The following is a 13,387-nucleotide window of genomic DNA, read 5'->3' on the forward strand; positions in this document are numbered from 1 at the left end:
TGAAAGCCTCCACAGGAATGTGTTTATTTCAGGGGGAAAATGTAGGGAAAAAGAAAGAAAGGAAAGAAAAGGAAGGAGCAAACTCCCACCCCCAACCCAGCTGTCCCAGATTTTAATTTCAATTTTCTTCTATCAAATTTGGGTTTCTATTTTCCTTCTAGACAAAGAAATCCAGGCCAGTTCAACACTGGCTGACCACTCACAATACCCCAGGCCCAGTGCTATGCCCAGGGAATTCTAAGATGACGCAGAAGTATCTGTGCCCTTAAGAAGTGTCAGATTCTTACCTTAGAAAACTACACACAGAACTACCATATGACCCAGCAACCCTACTCTTGGGCATATATCCAGACAAAACTTTCCTTGAAAAAGACACATGCACCCACATGTTCACTGCAGCTCTATTCACAACAGCCAAGACATGGAAACAACCCAAATGTCCATCGACTGATGATTGGATTAGAAAGATGTGGTATATACACACAATGGAATACTACTCAGCCATAAAAATGAACGAAGTGATGCCATCTGCAGCAACATGGCTGGAACTAGAGGCTCTCATCCTGAGTGAAGTAAGACAGAAAGAGAAAGACAAATACCTATGATATCACTTATATCTGGAACCTAATATACGGCACAAATGAACCTTTCCACAGAAAAGAAACTCATGGACCCGGACAATAGACTTGCGGTTGCCAAGGGGGAGGGGGAGGAGTGGAATGGATTAGGAATTTGGGGTTAATAGGTGCAAACTATTGCCTTTGGAATGGATAAGCAATGAGAGCCTGCTGTATAGTGCTGGGAACTATGTCTAGTCACTTAGGATGCACATGACAATGTGAGAAAGAAGAATGTATAAATGTATGTGTAACTGGGTCACCTTGCTATGCAGTAGAAAACTGACAGAACACTGCAAACCAACTATGATGGAAAAAATAAAAATCATTATAAAAATTTAAAAAATAAAATAAATAAGCAAAAAAAAAGAAGAATTGTGGGATTCCACACAGGAGACAGACAAGGGGGCAGAGCAGCAATGGTTCTGAGAGAGCCCTGTTAGCAAGTTGTACCAAGTATCCAAGAGCCACAAAAAGAGCCTGGGAACCAGCCCTCCCCAGGAGAGAAGATGATGTGAAGGCAGGTGTTACAGAAGGAACACACCTTGGGAAGAAGAGCGCGAGGCAGCCAGGAGAGGGCGGCCGGGCCGGGGGCGACAGTGGTGGGAGGGGCGGGGCCCCGGAGAGCCGGGGTCAGGGGCGCACCATGGCCCGTTCTGGTTCAGCCTGCCGGCCGGGAATGGCTTCCACATTTTGAAGTGCAAAAATGACTGCTAGCCTTTCTGGCGGTTACTGGGTTTTGCTTCCTGGTTATTCAAATTTTGCTCCCTGGTCCACAGAGCCTCACGTATTTATTGTCTGATCCTCTTGCAGACAAGCTTTGCCAGCTCCTGGTGAATTTTGTGTCCCCAGCTCAGACTGTCCGAATATTAAATCCTCCCTGCGGGTGATAAATGCCATCCTGCAGAGAACGAACACGTTTTGTTTTGCAAAAATATTTAAAACACACACACACACACATACATACATACGCACATACAAACATATCTTAGGAAAAAGCAGAGGTAAACTTAGGGAAAGAGCGAGGCTAGGAAAAGCAGTTTCGAAGCCTACTTCTCTAGTCTAGACAAGGCACAGAAATCAAAGGGAGATAATTGTTTGCATCCGATGTTTGAAAACACACGCACCATTTTTCCCGTAAACCAATGACGTTTAGATTTGGACAATAACCCCCCATCATCAAAATGGCCCTTGGGGAGACGGTTCTGAACCATGGCTCTTGACTATACCCGCATATCTGAAGTGCCATCGCCCCCACACTCTGCAGAGACCAGGAATGATCCCGCCAGGCAATGTGGATGGCCAGAGCTGAGAGCTCCAGGTAGTTGTGTAACTGTGTCCACAGATCCGACGGGGAAACCCTAAACGGAGAGGGACGAAAACAGATCTCGGAATTGCTGCTTCTGCAGAGACGGGAACAGGGCCGCCGCCTCTGTGGCTTCCCAGCGAGGAGATGGAGCAGCACAGGCAGAACCACTCTCGCCTCTCGTGTGGACTTCGCTCTGTGCCGGCTTCCTGGTCAGCTCAGTCTGAGAGCGTGAGAAAACGGCGGTTGTCACAAAGCCAGTGACAGGGCTGCGGCGACGGAGGTTCAACCACCATGGCAACGGCTGCCTCCCTGCAAAGCAGGAGAAGACTGTGGCCTGGGTCCCTTCATGCTGGGCCAGCCTCTCCCGGCCCCTTCCCGGCCCCTCGCGTGACCTGCCACGCTGCGAGATGGAAAGGCCTCGGCCCGGAGGAAGGCAGGCTTCCCGCTGCTCCTCTTGTCTCCCTTTGAGTCCTTCTGACCTGCTTGGCACACTGATCCTCAACCTCCAGAGCAGGAAAAGACCGGTACTGGTGAAGCTGCCACCTTTGCCCACAGCTCACGAGGAGTCCAAGTTGTGTCAGAGTCCAGGGTCATTGGCACCAACTGGTCCAAGCCGTGCTCCGTGGAGCTTCTGGAATCTGAACAGAACTAGCCAGTGGCAAGAGGCGGTCCCCATGGTTGGTCCATATAAGTACAGCATTGGGGCCTGGGTGCCACCTTCTTCTGGGAAGACGCATAGGAAGAGGAAGGCTGCGGCCCCTCTAACACAACCTCACATGCTCGGGGGTTAGTCTGCTCTGGTCTCGTCCAGACCATGAGTGGCTGCTGGCAGGTGACGGGCAGCCTTCTGAAGACTGTTCCTTTGAATGCCTCTCTTCCCGTGTCCCACTGCTGTCCAGTCACTGTCGTTTCTAGCCACCATCCCAACTTCTCCCTGAACCTCCTAGGAGGTTTCTTGAGTCCTCTCTCGGGGCAGCCTCCGTTTGCCTTCCTCTTCCCAGGTCTTGCAGTGGCTTGATAAAGGCAATAGGGAGAAGAACACAGGGGCAACCATCAGCTCTGACTTTTTGTAATGTACACCGAGGCCTTGTTCCTTCTGTGGCTTGGGTTGTGTTCCCACAATCCCCAAACCTGCTTTCCTACAAAAGAATAAGTGGGCCTGCAGATCACACATGCTGGAGAGAGTGTGGAGAAAAGGGAACCCTCCTACACCGTTGGTGGGAATGTAAATTGGTACAGCCACTATGGAAAACAGTATGGAGGTTCCTCAGAAAACTAAATATAGAGCTACCATGTGATCCAGCAATCCTGCTCCTGGGCATCTATCCAGACAAAACTTTCCTTGAAAAAGACACATGCACCCGTATGTTCATTGCAGCACAATTCACAATAGCCAAGACGTGGAAACAACCTGAATGTCCATCGACAGATGAATGAATGAAGAACATGTGTATATATACATAATGGAATACTACTCAGCCACAAAAAAGAATGAAATAATGCCATTCGCAACAATCTGGGTGCAACTAGAGATTCTCATACTAAGTGAAGTTAAGTCAGAAGAGAAAGACAAAATACCACATGATATCACTTATACGTGGAATCTAAACTATGACACAAATGAACCCATCTGCAAAACAAACAAAGTCACAGACATAGAGAACAGACTTGTGGTTGCCAAGGGGGAGGGGAAGGGAGGGAGTGGGATGGCCTGGTTTTGGGGTTAGTAAATGCAAACTATTATATTTAGGATGGATAAGCAATGCGGTCCTGCTGTACAGCACAGGGAACTATGTCCAATCTCTTGGGATAGACCCTGATGGAGATAATGTGAGAAAAAGAATGTATGTATATGTATGACTGGGTCACTATGCTGAATGGCAGACATTGACACAACACTGTAAGTCCACTGTACTCTAATAATAACAAAAAAAAAGAGTAAGTGGGCATCCCCAAGCTGGCGTATAATGTCCAACCCTTCCTCTGTGTCTCCTAATACATGGGACAGAGTTATAAATTGTGTGTATAAATAACTTTGGCTAGCTCATGGTTCACTGGGGAAGTTGGAAAAGTTATTTCAACTAACTTTATAGATTTAATTACGACTGTGTGGTTGTGTCCGTTGGCCTTGGGGAAGATGACTCGGAACCCCTAAGACTTGTGTCATTTCATCCATCTCTCTGGTCATGTCGACATCACTGGAAGAGCCTATAATGAAGATAAAAGTGCTCTTTGTAAACCAAAAAAAAAAAGAAAAGAAAAGAAAAGAAAGAAAATATAGAGAGCATTGTGATCTGAGAATGAGAAAAACCATCAAAATTTGAACTCATGATAGCTGGAAGTACACAAGTGGATTGAATCATTTTTCTTCAGAAATGTCAGCCAATAAGGCATCATACTGGGAAAAAATGAAAAATTATCCACTGAGTACCCCGCGTCCTCAAGTAAGATGAGGAAAGCACAGGAGACAGATGGGATGAGTGTGTGTGTTCAGAGGTGAAATAAACCGTCCCAGAGTGTAGGACCTAAAACCACCACCACTTATCTGCTCATGATACTGCAAAGAGGCAGAGATGGCCCATGTCTGCCTCATGAGGCATTAGCCGGGTCTTTGCAAGCCTCCGCTCCATTGGGACCTTGACTGAGGTTGGATGTGCCAAGTGGCTGCACCACGTCTGGCACCTGAGCTGGGGTGGCTGGGATCCCGAGGGCTGGCTGCACCTCTCTCTCCACTCAGACTATTTAAATATGAAGAATGAATCAACTTAAGGTTATAGTCCAGGTGGCGTATGACCATGATAATTTCGTGAAGGTAGTTCTGATAAAACTTCATAAAGAATGGCAGCATTGTGGCACCGAGATAAAGATGTGGGAGTCTTCATGGTGGAGACGGTAGAGAGAAAGGGAGCAGTGACTACACCCGAAGAAAGTGTGAGAACCTGGTAAAAAGTGTGCAAAAGTGTGAGACTACCACGAAAGTCCTCAAATAAATAAGGTGAAATACACGTGTCTCAAGGTGGGGTAAGCATCCTTAGCGCCCAGTCTAAACAAAAGATATCTTAGATAAATGCATCTTTTATTTCCTGAATTGACATTATGAGCTCATAAAATAAGTTTTTTCCAAATGAAGTGTGTCTGGCAGAGGAACACAGACTTTTGTGAATGGTGGGCTTTGCAAGAGGTTTTGGAAGGAGGGGGCCAGACTCATGAGTCACCAAGAGAGGAAAAGAGCTATCTATCGGATGAATGGCAACTTCTGGTACTCAGCTGATTTCCAAGGTCAATGGGTCATAGCCCCGAATATTTACTGAGCAGCTGCCTGGTACAAAGGCTGCCCTTGAGAGTCTCTCACCTCCCTTCAAACCCAAGCCGTCCGAACCCGGGGTCCCTGAGCAAGGATCTCTTTTCATCTGATAACAGCAGGGATGAGGTCACTTTTGGCTTCTCACTGAAGTTCTTCAACATATGCAGGAGCCAATGAAGAAGGACAGTTGGCTGTAAACCTCACCACTTGCCAAACACACGGGTGGCAGGCCAGGCTTCCGTACTCAGATCACACTCAGAAATCCAAGCCGTTGCCTGACATTTGACTAAAGACCGTTTCATTCCACACCGGGCTTGCCTTCTTGCCTTGAGGTCTCTTCCCTTTCTGAGCAGCCCTGTATTCAGGAAGCCAACAGGACCGCGTGTCCTTCAGGAACCACGTGAAAGCATGCCCAGACCCCCGAGTTCGTTTCGGAAGAGGCCAGTAGTGCTTTTCCATTTTACAGAGAAGATGCCTAAAGCGCTCAGAAGTGAGCTGGAACCCGAGTTCTTCTAAGTTACTTTCTGAAGGAAGAAGGTGCCACTGATGTTTCATAAAGTTGTGAGTTTAAGAAACAAACAAAACAAAAAACAGGAACTCTGTTTTAAAGAAACATGAGGTTCCTGAAACTGATACAACATTGTAACTCAACTGTACGCCAATGAAATTAAAAAAAAATAAAGAAACATGAGGTAAAGAGCGGTTAGGCTTGGATTAGGTTTGCCCTACACACAAACAGACAGTTAATGCTATTAAAAATTAATCATTGTATGATTTACAAAAAACGCAATAGATTGGATGGATGGATGGATGGACGGATGGATGATGGGTGGATGGATGACAGATAATAGGCACATCGTTGGATGGACGTGTGGACAGAGAGTTATGTGCATGAATGGCTGGATGGATAATGCATGGATAGATGACAGATACATGGATTGGTGGATAGGAGGATAGAGAGACTGATAGATAATGGATTCATGATATAGATGGATGATGGGTACTCAGAACGGTGGATAGGACATGGATGGATGGATGGATGGATGGATGGATGGATGTATAGAAAGAAAGAGAGATGATGGCCAGCATTAGCTGGCAGTGAGTACTGAAATCTGGGTCAGTTATAACACAGCAAAAAGAGCTCTTGAATTTCGTGTCTTGAGATCAGTATTTCATTGCGTGACCTGGAACCAGCCCTTCGACTTCCCAAATCTACTTTGCCTTGTCTGTAAAAGAGATCAGCATCGAGCCCCCGCGGAGTTTTTAGTAATAGTATTAATAACTAACATTCCACCAACTCTCAGTCATTGGCTTAAGAATTTTATGTAGAATATCTCACTTGGTCCTGAAGACAGTCCTGTGAGGGGGATTATTTTGCTCAGACCCTGTCCAGACAAGGGAAAATGAGGCACAAAGATTTCCTCAGTGACCCGAGGTCATAGAGCTGAGTTGAGAAGGCAGACCCGAACTCAGGTCTTTGCTAAAGCCTGTCCATTTTTACCACAGTGCCCGAGACACTGGGCATGAAAATAGTTGGGAAATTGCCAGTCGAGATCCACAGCAAACATACATCAGTACAATAAATATAAAACGCAGTTCCTTAAAGCAGACGTGATGCTGGGGTGATCGGAAAATGTGTGGGCTGAGTGGGAGCGGGCTCTCTTTTAGAAGAAGAGGGAGACTTTCCATGACAGGTAAGTGCAGCTGTGTCTTCCTACATGGATCCTTGTCGCCACCATTGAACGGTGGTCGTGTTGCCTCGTGTTGAACGCATGGAGCCCAGGGATGTTGAAAAAACATACACAGCTTAATTTTATCTCCCATGGTCTCTCTGTGCTTTACTTGTCATGGAAAGTTCTTTTTCTGATCATCCCAGGGCCCCGTTAAATTACCAGGCCTGACCTCAACTCAGAAGCTGGAGTCTCCAGTCTAGTTGTACGACAGTGTGGGAGTTTAAGTTGTACCACAGACGAACACACGGAGCTTCCGTCTTTGTCACAGGGTCCCTCCTTTTCTTGGCCCCACCCAGCTTGCTCTAGAAGAGGTGGGTCTGTCCCCAGAGCGACCTGGCGGGCTCCTGGGGATGAGGGCCCCTCCTTCGGTCCAGGCACCATGGCCCAGATGATCAGCCCAATTGGCTGAGACCTAAAACGACCACACAGCACATCTTCCTTTGGTGGGACCACACGTGGTCCACGAGAACCACCAAGCCAGCCTTTGCCCTGACCAAGTCCAGGACTGTAGGCTGAGCCCACTGTAGACATCCCGCCCCTGACCAGCCCATCAGCGCACTGAGCCCTTTGGATTTCTCAGAAGGCAGGGGGGCCCCAGCACTTGTGATCCCCTGTACCGCTGGCTCTCGTAGGGAATTCTCCAAGGAGTTCCACGGAAGCCACCCTCCTCTCATTCATGGGGAGGGACCGGGGAGGACTCCAAGCATCACCTTCTCCAAGGAAAGCTCCGTAACAGCCATCTCTGCTTCTTGCCAACAATTCCTCCTTACCTTTTATCCCCTCCATGTAGGCAGAGGGTTTGAAACCCCTAAGTGGAGTCTCACCCCTGAGCTTTCGTTTCCCTTTTAGACATTGTCTCTGATAAATTACACTCCCTCGGGCTCTTCACTTTGGAAACTGGTACCTGTGGCCCAAGGATGCTCCTAAGCATCTAGCGGTGACCTTGTGCTCAGACTGTCGTCCTTCAGCCCTAGGATGTTGGCATCATGCTCACCCCCACTCTCGGCAGAAATGGAAACGGCCCAGGGTCACACAGTCAGGGACGAAGCTGGACTTTGAGCCAGGTTTCTCGGATGGGGGAGCCCAGGCTGCTAGGCTGCTCGCTGCTGCTTCTCGCGCGCGCCTTCAGCCCCAGCGCTCTCGTGTGGACAGGGCTGCCCGGCTCCCCCACCCCCAGCGCTGCCAGAGGAGCTTTGGCTCCGAGTGGTGTGGACGGACCACCCGATGGCCGTGTGACTCCTCAGTTCCGACTCAGCTCTTCCTAGCCTCTCCCGCCCCTGGCAGCCACCCCCTCTGCTGACAGCTCCACCCTCAGCGGGCACAGGTATTCTCGGGGATAACGTCCAGGCCGCCAGTCCCCTGATGCATCTAGTGATTTTGTGTCTATCGTTTGTTTCCTCCTGTGCTCTTTCTCCCACCTTCACTCTTTCCATCCCGCTTGGCCAAGCTTCGGGCGCGAGGTGGCTGATGTGCTGTCTCTAGTTCACCATCCTCAGTCTATAGAGACATGACTCCGAGTCCATTGTCCCTTTGTCCCCGACCGGCACTTCTGTGGATGGTATTTGCAGTAATTGCTTCTTTTTCTCTTTTTTCTCAACTATCACTTAGTGAATTTGACAAACAATGGGGCTCCTCAAATACTTGGTAGTTTTGGGGGTTTTTGGTTATATTTGACATACAATACTGTGAGTTTAAGTTGTATAACAGATGGACACTGTATATGTGTGTGTGATACTATGTGTGTGTGTATGTGGGCTGTGTAGATACGCACACATGCGCATATGCATTCTCTGTTCACATCTGTTGATGGACACTGAAGTTGCTTCCGTATTGTATCTCGTGTAATACCGCAATGGAAAACAGCATGGAGATTCCTCAACAAATTAAAACTAGAACTACCAAAGACTCCAGCAGGCCTACTTCTGGGTACTTATATCTATATAGACATCAATATAGGTATACAGACCCTCAAAGGAAATGAAAATAGGTCACCAAAGAGACACATGCACTTGCATGTTTATTGCAGGAAGTTTTCACAAGAGTCAGATACAAATGCTTGCTGAGTAGATGGCAAAATTGGCACTGGAGGATCCAGTTAGGCTTGTAGAAAAGCTGGTCGAGAGACGGGTAGCAGTAAAGTTTTGGAGAAGCTCCGTAGAGTAATTCACATGGAAAAAAATAATGTGGAACTTGGCCTCCAAACATGACTAGGAGTCCTGCAGGAAGGAATTGAGGGGGAGACGTCAGTGAGCAGTTGTCAGGGCAATTTCTACTTTCCAGAGGGAGAAGGAGGACCAAAGAAATGCCTCATGTTATTATTCATGAAAAGAGCTTAATGGCCAAGTGGGAACATTTGTTAGGGGAAAAACTGAAAGGAAGAGTTTAAAAGCTAAGACAGCCTGGTGACTATTTTAGAATAGCTTGCTGAAAGTCCAGGATAAAGGCATGCCAAGGAAGCAAAAGACCTGGCACTTTAAAGAGCACAACAAAAGCACACATACAAGTCTTCATGGTCAACTGGCAAAACAGAATAGGTTTTTCTCCTGCCATTTTTCAAAAATGGAAAGGCAGGCTCAGTGAGGAAAACAGGAAGGCATACACTAGAAATTAGACATGCTTAAAAAAAGAATTTTAGAGAGTATTGGTAAGGGACTCCAAGGCTAAAAATAATAGACTCTTTATATCCACAAGAAGGGTGAGGTCAGCTGTGGGGCTGGTTAAATGCGTGTTGTGCAAACGCAGAACTCATCAGCAATAACCCCACAAAACAGTTGTAGGGATGACTAACCATATGCCAAGCACCATCGCAAGTATTTTATATACACTGCCTCATTTAATCCCCACTACTAATCTCATTTTACAGATGAGGAAACTGAGGCACAGAGAGGTTGAGTATTTGCCCAAAGTCACACAGCTAGTAAGGGACAGACTGGACCTGTAAATGCAGGTTTGAGTCTCGAGTTTGCATGTTCTGTGCTTAGACTTCGCTAGCAAATGACCACAGAGATCAGAGTTATGGGATCAATTCCTGGAAAATACCGAGGGCAGACTGTCAAGCCAGATATAAATATAGCAGGGAAAGGCCAGATGACAACGACATACGGGGTCATTGAAAAATTGTGGTGGTTTTGACACACAGCCTCCGAGCTGGAGTGATGTCTGATCTGGGCCTCAGGCCCAGCCCAGCCCCCACCTCCCAAACGCACAAACCCAGAGGAAACTACAGAGCGGGGAGCTGAGGTTTCGTGCTGGATGAGTTAGAGCCACCTATCACCGAGATCAGCTACCGAGGCTTTAACAAAATGTCATCCAGCCTAGAAAAAGCCACACCACCGTTTGTAACAAAGCAATCCCTGCCTGTCTCATCAAGCAGGCAAAGCTCCATGTTTTGTTTTGTTTGGGTCACTTTTTTTTTTCCCCCTTTTTAAACTTTCCTTGAACTAGAGTTACTTACAGAATTGTGATCATTTCTGCTGTGTGGCAAAGCGATTCAAATATCCACACACACACCCGTTCTTTTTCAGATTCTTTTCTCACAGAGGTTATCACAGAATACTGGGTAGAGTTCCTTGTGCTGAACAGGCAGTCCCTGCTGACCCTCTGTCACAAGCTCCATGATTTAATTCACTCCTTCAGAGGGTTAAAGAAAACCGATGGCCCTGATAGATTTCGACTTGATTTATTTTGATGTTATTTGAGACCCTGACTTATTCCAAAGGGGCTTAAGAGAGATAAATAAAACCCAAGTTAAATTAAAAGGGAAAGCAAGAAAAGAAAGGTAAAGAGAGGAGCAAAAACTAGAAATTGGTCTAAACCCTTGTTACATATGTCCAGCACACACACACACACACACCCAAGAAGAGAAACGTTGTTACACAGTTTACAGTTTCAAGGACGAAAGCAAACCAGTTGCTGAAGAGAACCTATTTGTTGTTGACACCAGCCTCAGGCAGGAATTTCTTCTGGGAGTTCTTGTACCCAGGACCTTGTGTGAAGTAACAGCGTCGTATCTGCTATGGTGGTAAACACAGGGCTGGGTTTCAAAAAGCTATTTCCTACGCTTACTCTCAATATAGCTGGAAAACATCCGAACAAAGCATTGTGTTAAAAAAAAAAAAAATCCCATAGGGGGCAGACTCTGATACTTTTGAAACAGTTTTGTGCCGAAGACTTATGGGGGGGAGGATTATTAAAGGATTGTTGAATGGTGTAATTGTTACTCGGCAGGCAAGACTAGGGATAGACTGTCAATTCTTTGAACGAAGAACCACTGGGCTCTTTCCCAGGAATGCAAACGCTTCCAAGAGATCCGGAGGGAAAGGTTTAGCGTGAAGTCTTTGGGACGGTGATGCTGCTGAATGATCTGAATTTGCATGCGGATTCATTTATTCATTCACCAGATTTTTACTCGACACTCTTATTTTCCAGGCAAATGTGGTATTAGGTTCTGGGGACTACATTAATCTTCATTCTCGTGGCAATTCCATTCTTGCTGATAAACCACAGGACTTTCATAAAACTGGACAAGAGGGTAAAATCCTGTCAGGTGCTTTTAATGAAAAATGTGGGGTGGTTGCCCTTGGGGCAAGAGATGAAGAGATGCATTCCTGAAAACCGAGCAGGATTCAAGACTCATGTTCCCCGAGGAACACACACACACGTGGACTCGAGGAGCACGTTAAATGCGGGGGCCAGAGACTCTTTCAACTGTTATTACAGATTTCTGCTTTCAGGCTGCCTTTTACGTCCTTGGCAATCTCGCGAAGGCTTTGCTGCACGCTCTAGCAGAGGTAACAGCAGGGCACATGTTAGCAGTTTGACCTACTTCCTGGTGCTTTATTACATCGACCGTGTGTGTCTAGCAGTTAGTGACTTCCAGGTGCGATTTTCAACAGCTGTTGTAGCACCGTACCATGTTCGGACAACGTCTCGTTACAGGAGATGTTTTTCTCCTTTTTTTCAGGGTTCCATTCATATCAATGATGCATATTAACTGATAAATTGTACTACCACTACTAATACAATTAAGAGCACTATAATAATGTAGTAACAGAAATATAATAATAATACCGTTAAGAGCAATGTGATGGTTGCTAAAATGGCTCACAAATTCGAATACACCTTCATAGCAACATGCTGCATAAAATACTGACAAAAATGATTTAAAAAAAAAAAAATCAGGCAGTGTTTTGTTGTCTTGCGGCCATGACAGAAAAAGTCGCAATTGTCAGTCAAGTTTTAAAATGTTGCAGTGCTTAACAGTTTTTTAAAAATTCAGATCTGTACTTTTTTTTGGGGGGGGGGCCATAAACATGATGCTAAATAATATTTTGTACTGTACTCTTGTGAATTTGCCTAATTCAAACCCATATAAAATGGGACTGGCTTTTTGGAGCCAGGCAGCCTTGATTTCTAAATTAAACCTCTGGCCAAGATGCATCCATCTTTAAGCTTTAGAATTAGGAATCATGAGTCAGGAAACTAGAAAATAAAGCAAAGGAGACAAATTCCAGGAGTGAACTGCTGAGCAGTTGCCCTTCATTCCCCCAGAAATCTGTCTTCTGTGTATTTGGTCTTAGTTTTGCAGCGACTGTAGTGCATCCATGTGCAATCAACCCACGTGATATCCCAGATTAACAGAACAAAGGATAAAAACCACGTGATCCTTTCAATCATCACAGAAAAAAAAAAAAAAAAAACCACTTGACAGAAGTCAACACCATTTCATCATATAAACCCACTCAACAAACTACGACGAAAAGGAAATTATTTCATTATAATAAAAGCCGTATTTGAAAAGTCCACAGATAACATCGCATTCCATGGTGAAAAACAGAAATTTTTTCCTCTAAGTTCAGGAACAAGACAGAAATGCCCACTCACCACTTCTATTTAATGTAGTACTAAGAGTTCTAGCTAGAGCAATTAGGCAAGAAAAAGAAATAAATGGTCTCCACATTGGAAAGGAAAATGTAAAATGATCTCCATTTGCAAATGCCGTAATCTTGTAAGGAGAAAACCCTAAAAGATTTCACACAAATACGGTTAGAACCAAGAAACAAATTCAGGATATAAAATCCATATGCAAAAAATCAGTTGAATTTCTATGTATTAGCAGCACACCATCCAAAAAGGAAGTCAAGAAAACAATCCCATCTGCAATAGCATAGAAAAGAAGAAAAGAATAAACATTACCAAGGAGTCAAAAGTCTTGCACACTAAACTATAAAACATTGCTAAAAGAAATTTTAAAAGACACAAGTGAAAGGAAAGGTAACCCATGTTTGTGGACTGGAAGAGTTATTATTGTTTAAATGCCCATAGTACACAAAGCAATTTACTTATTCAATGCAATCCCTATCAACATTCCAATGGCATCTTTTTAACAGAAATCGAAAAAAAAAATCCTAAAATGTATACGGAA

The 13,387-nt window shown here is 45.5% G+C and overlaps 1 long non-coding RNA gene across 1 annotated transcript in view; it reads left to right on the plus strand.

Moving 5' to 3' along the window:
- Positions 1-13,387, plus strand: part of LOC146398415 (uncharacterized) — a 314,462-nt gene that overhangs the window by 187,155 nt on the left and 113,920 nt on the right. The gene's annotated exons all lie outside the window — the stretch shown is intronic.

The sequence above is a fragment of the Sus scrofa genome, chromosome 12 (assembly GCF_054392235.1).
Source record: "Sus scrofa isolate SSC_HxYL_T2T_F1_AM1 chromosome 12, Sscrofa_HxYL_maternal_Yorkshire_Landrace_v2.0, whole genome shotgun sequence".
Taxonomy (NCBI): domain Eukaryota; kingdom Metazoa; phylum Chordata; class Mammalia; order Artiodactyla; family Suidae; genus Sus; species Sus scrofa.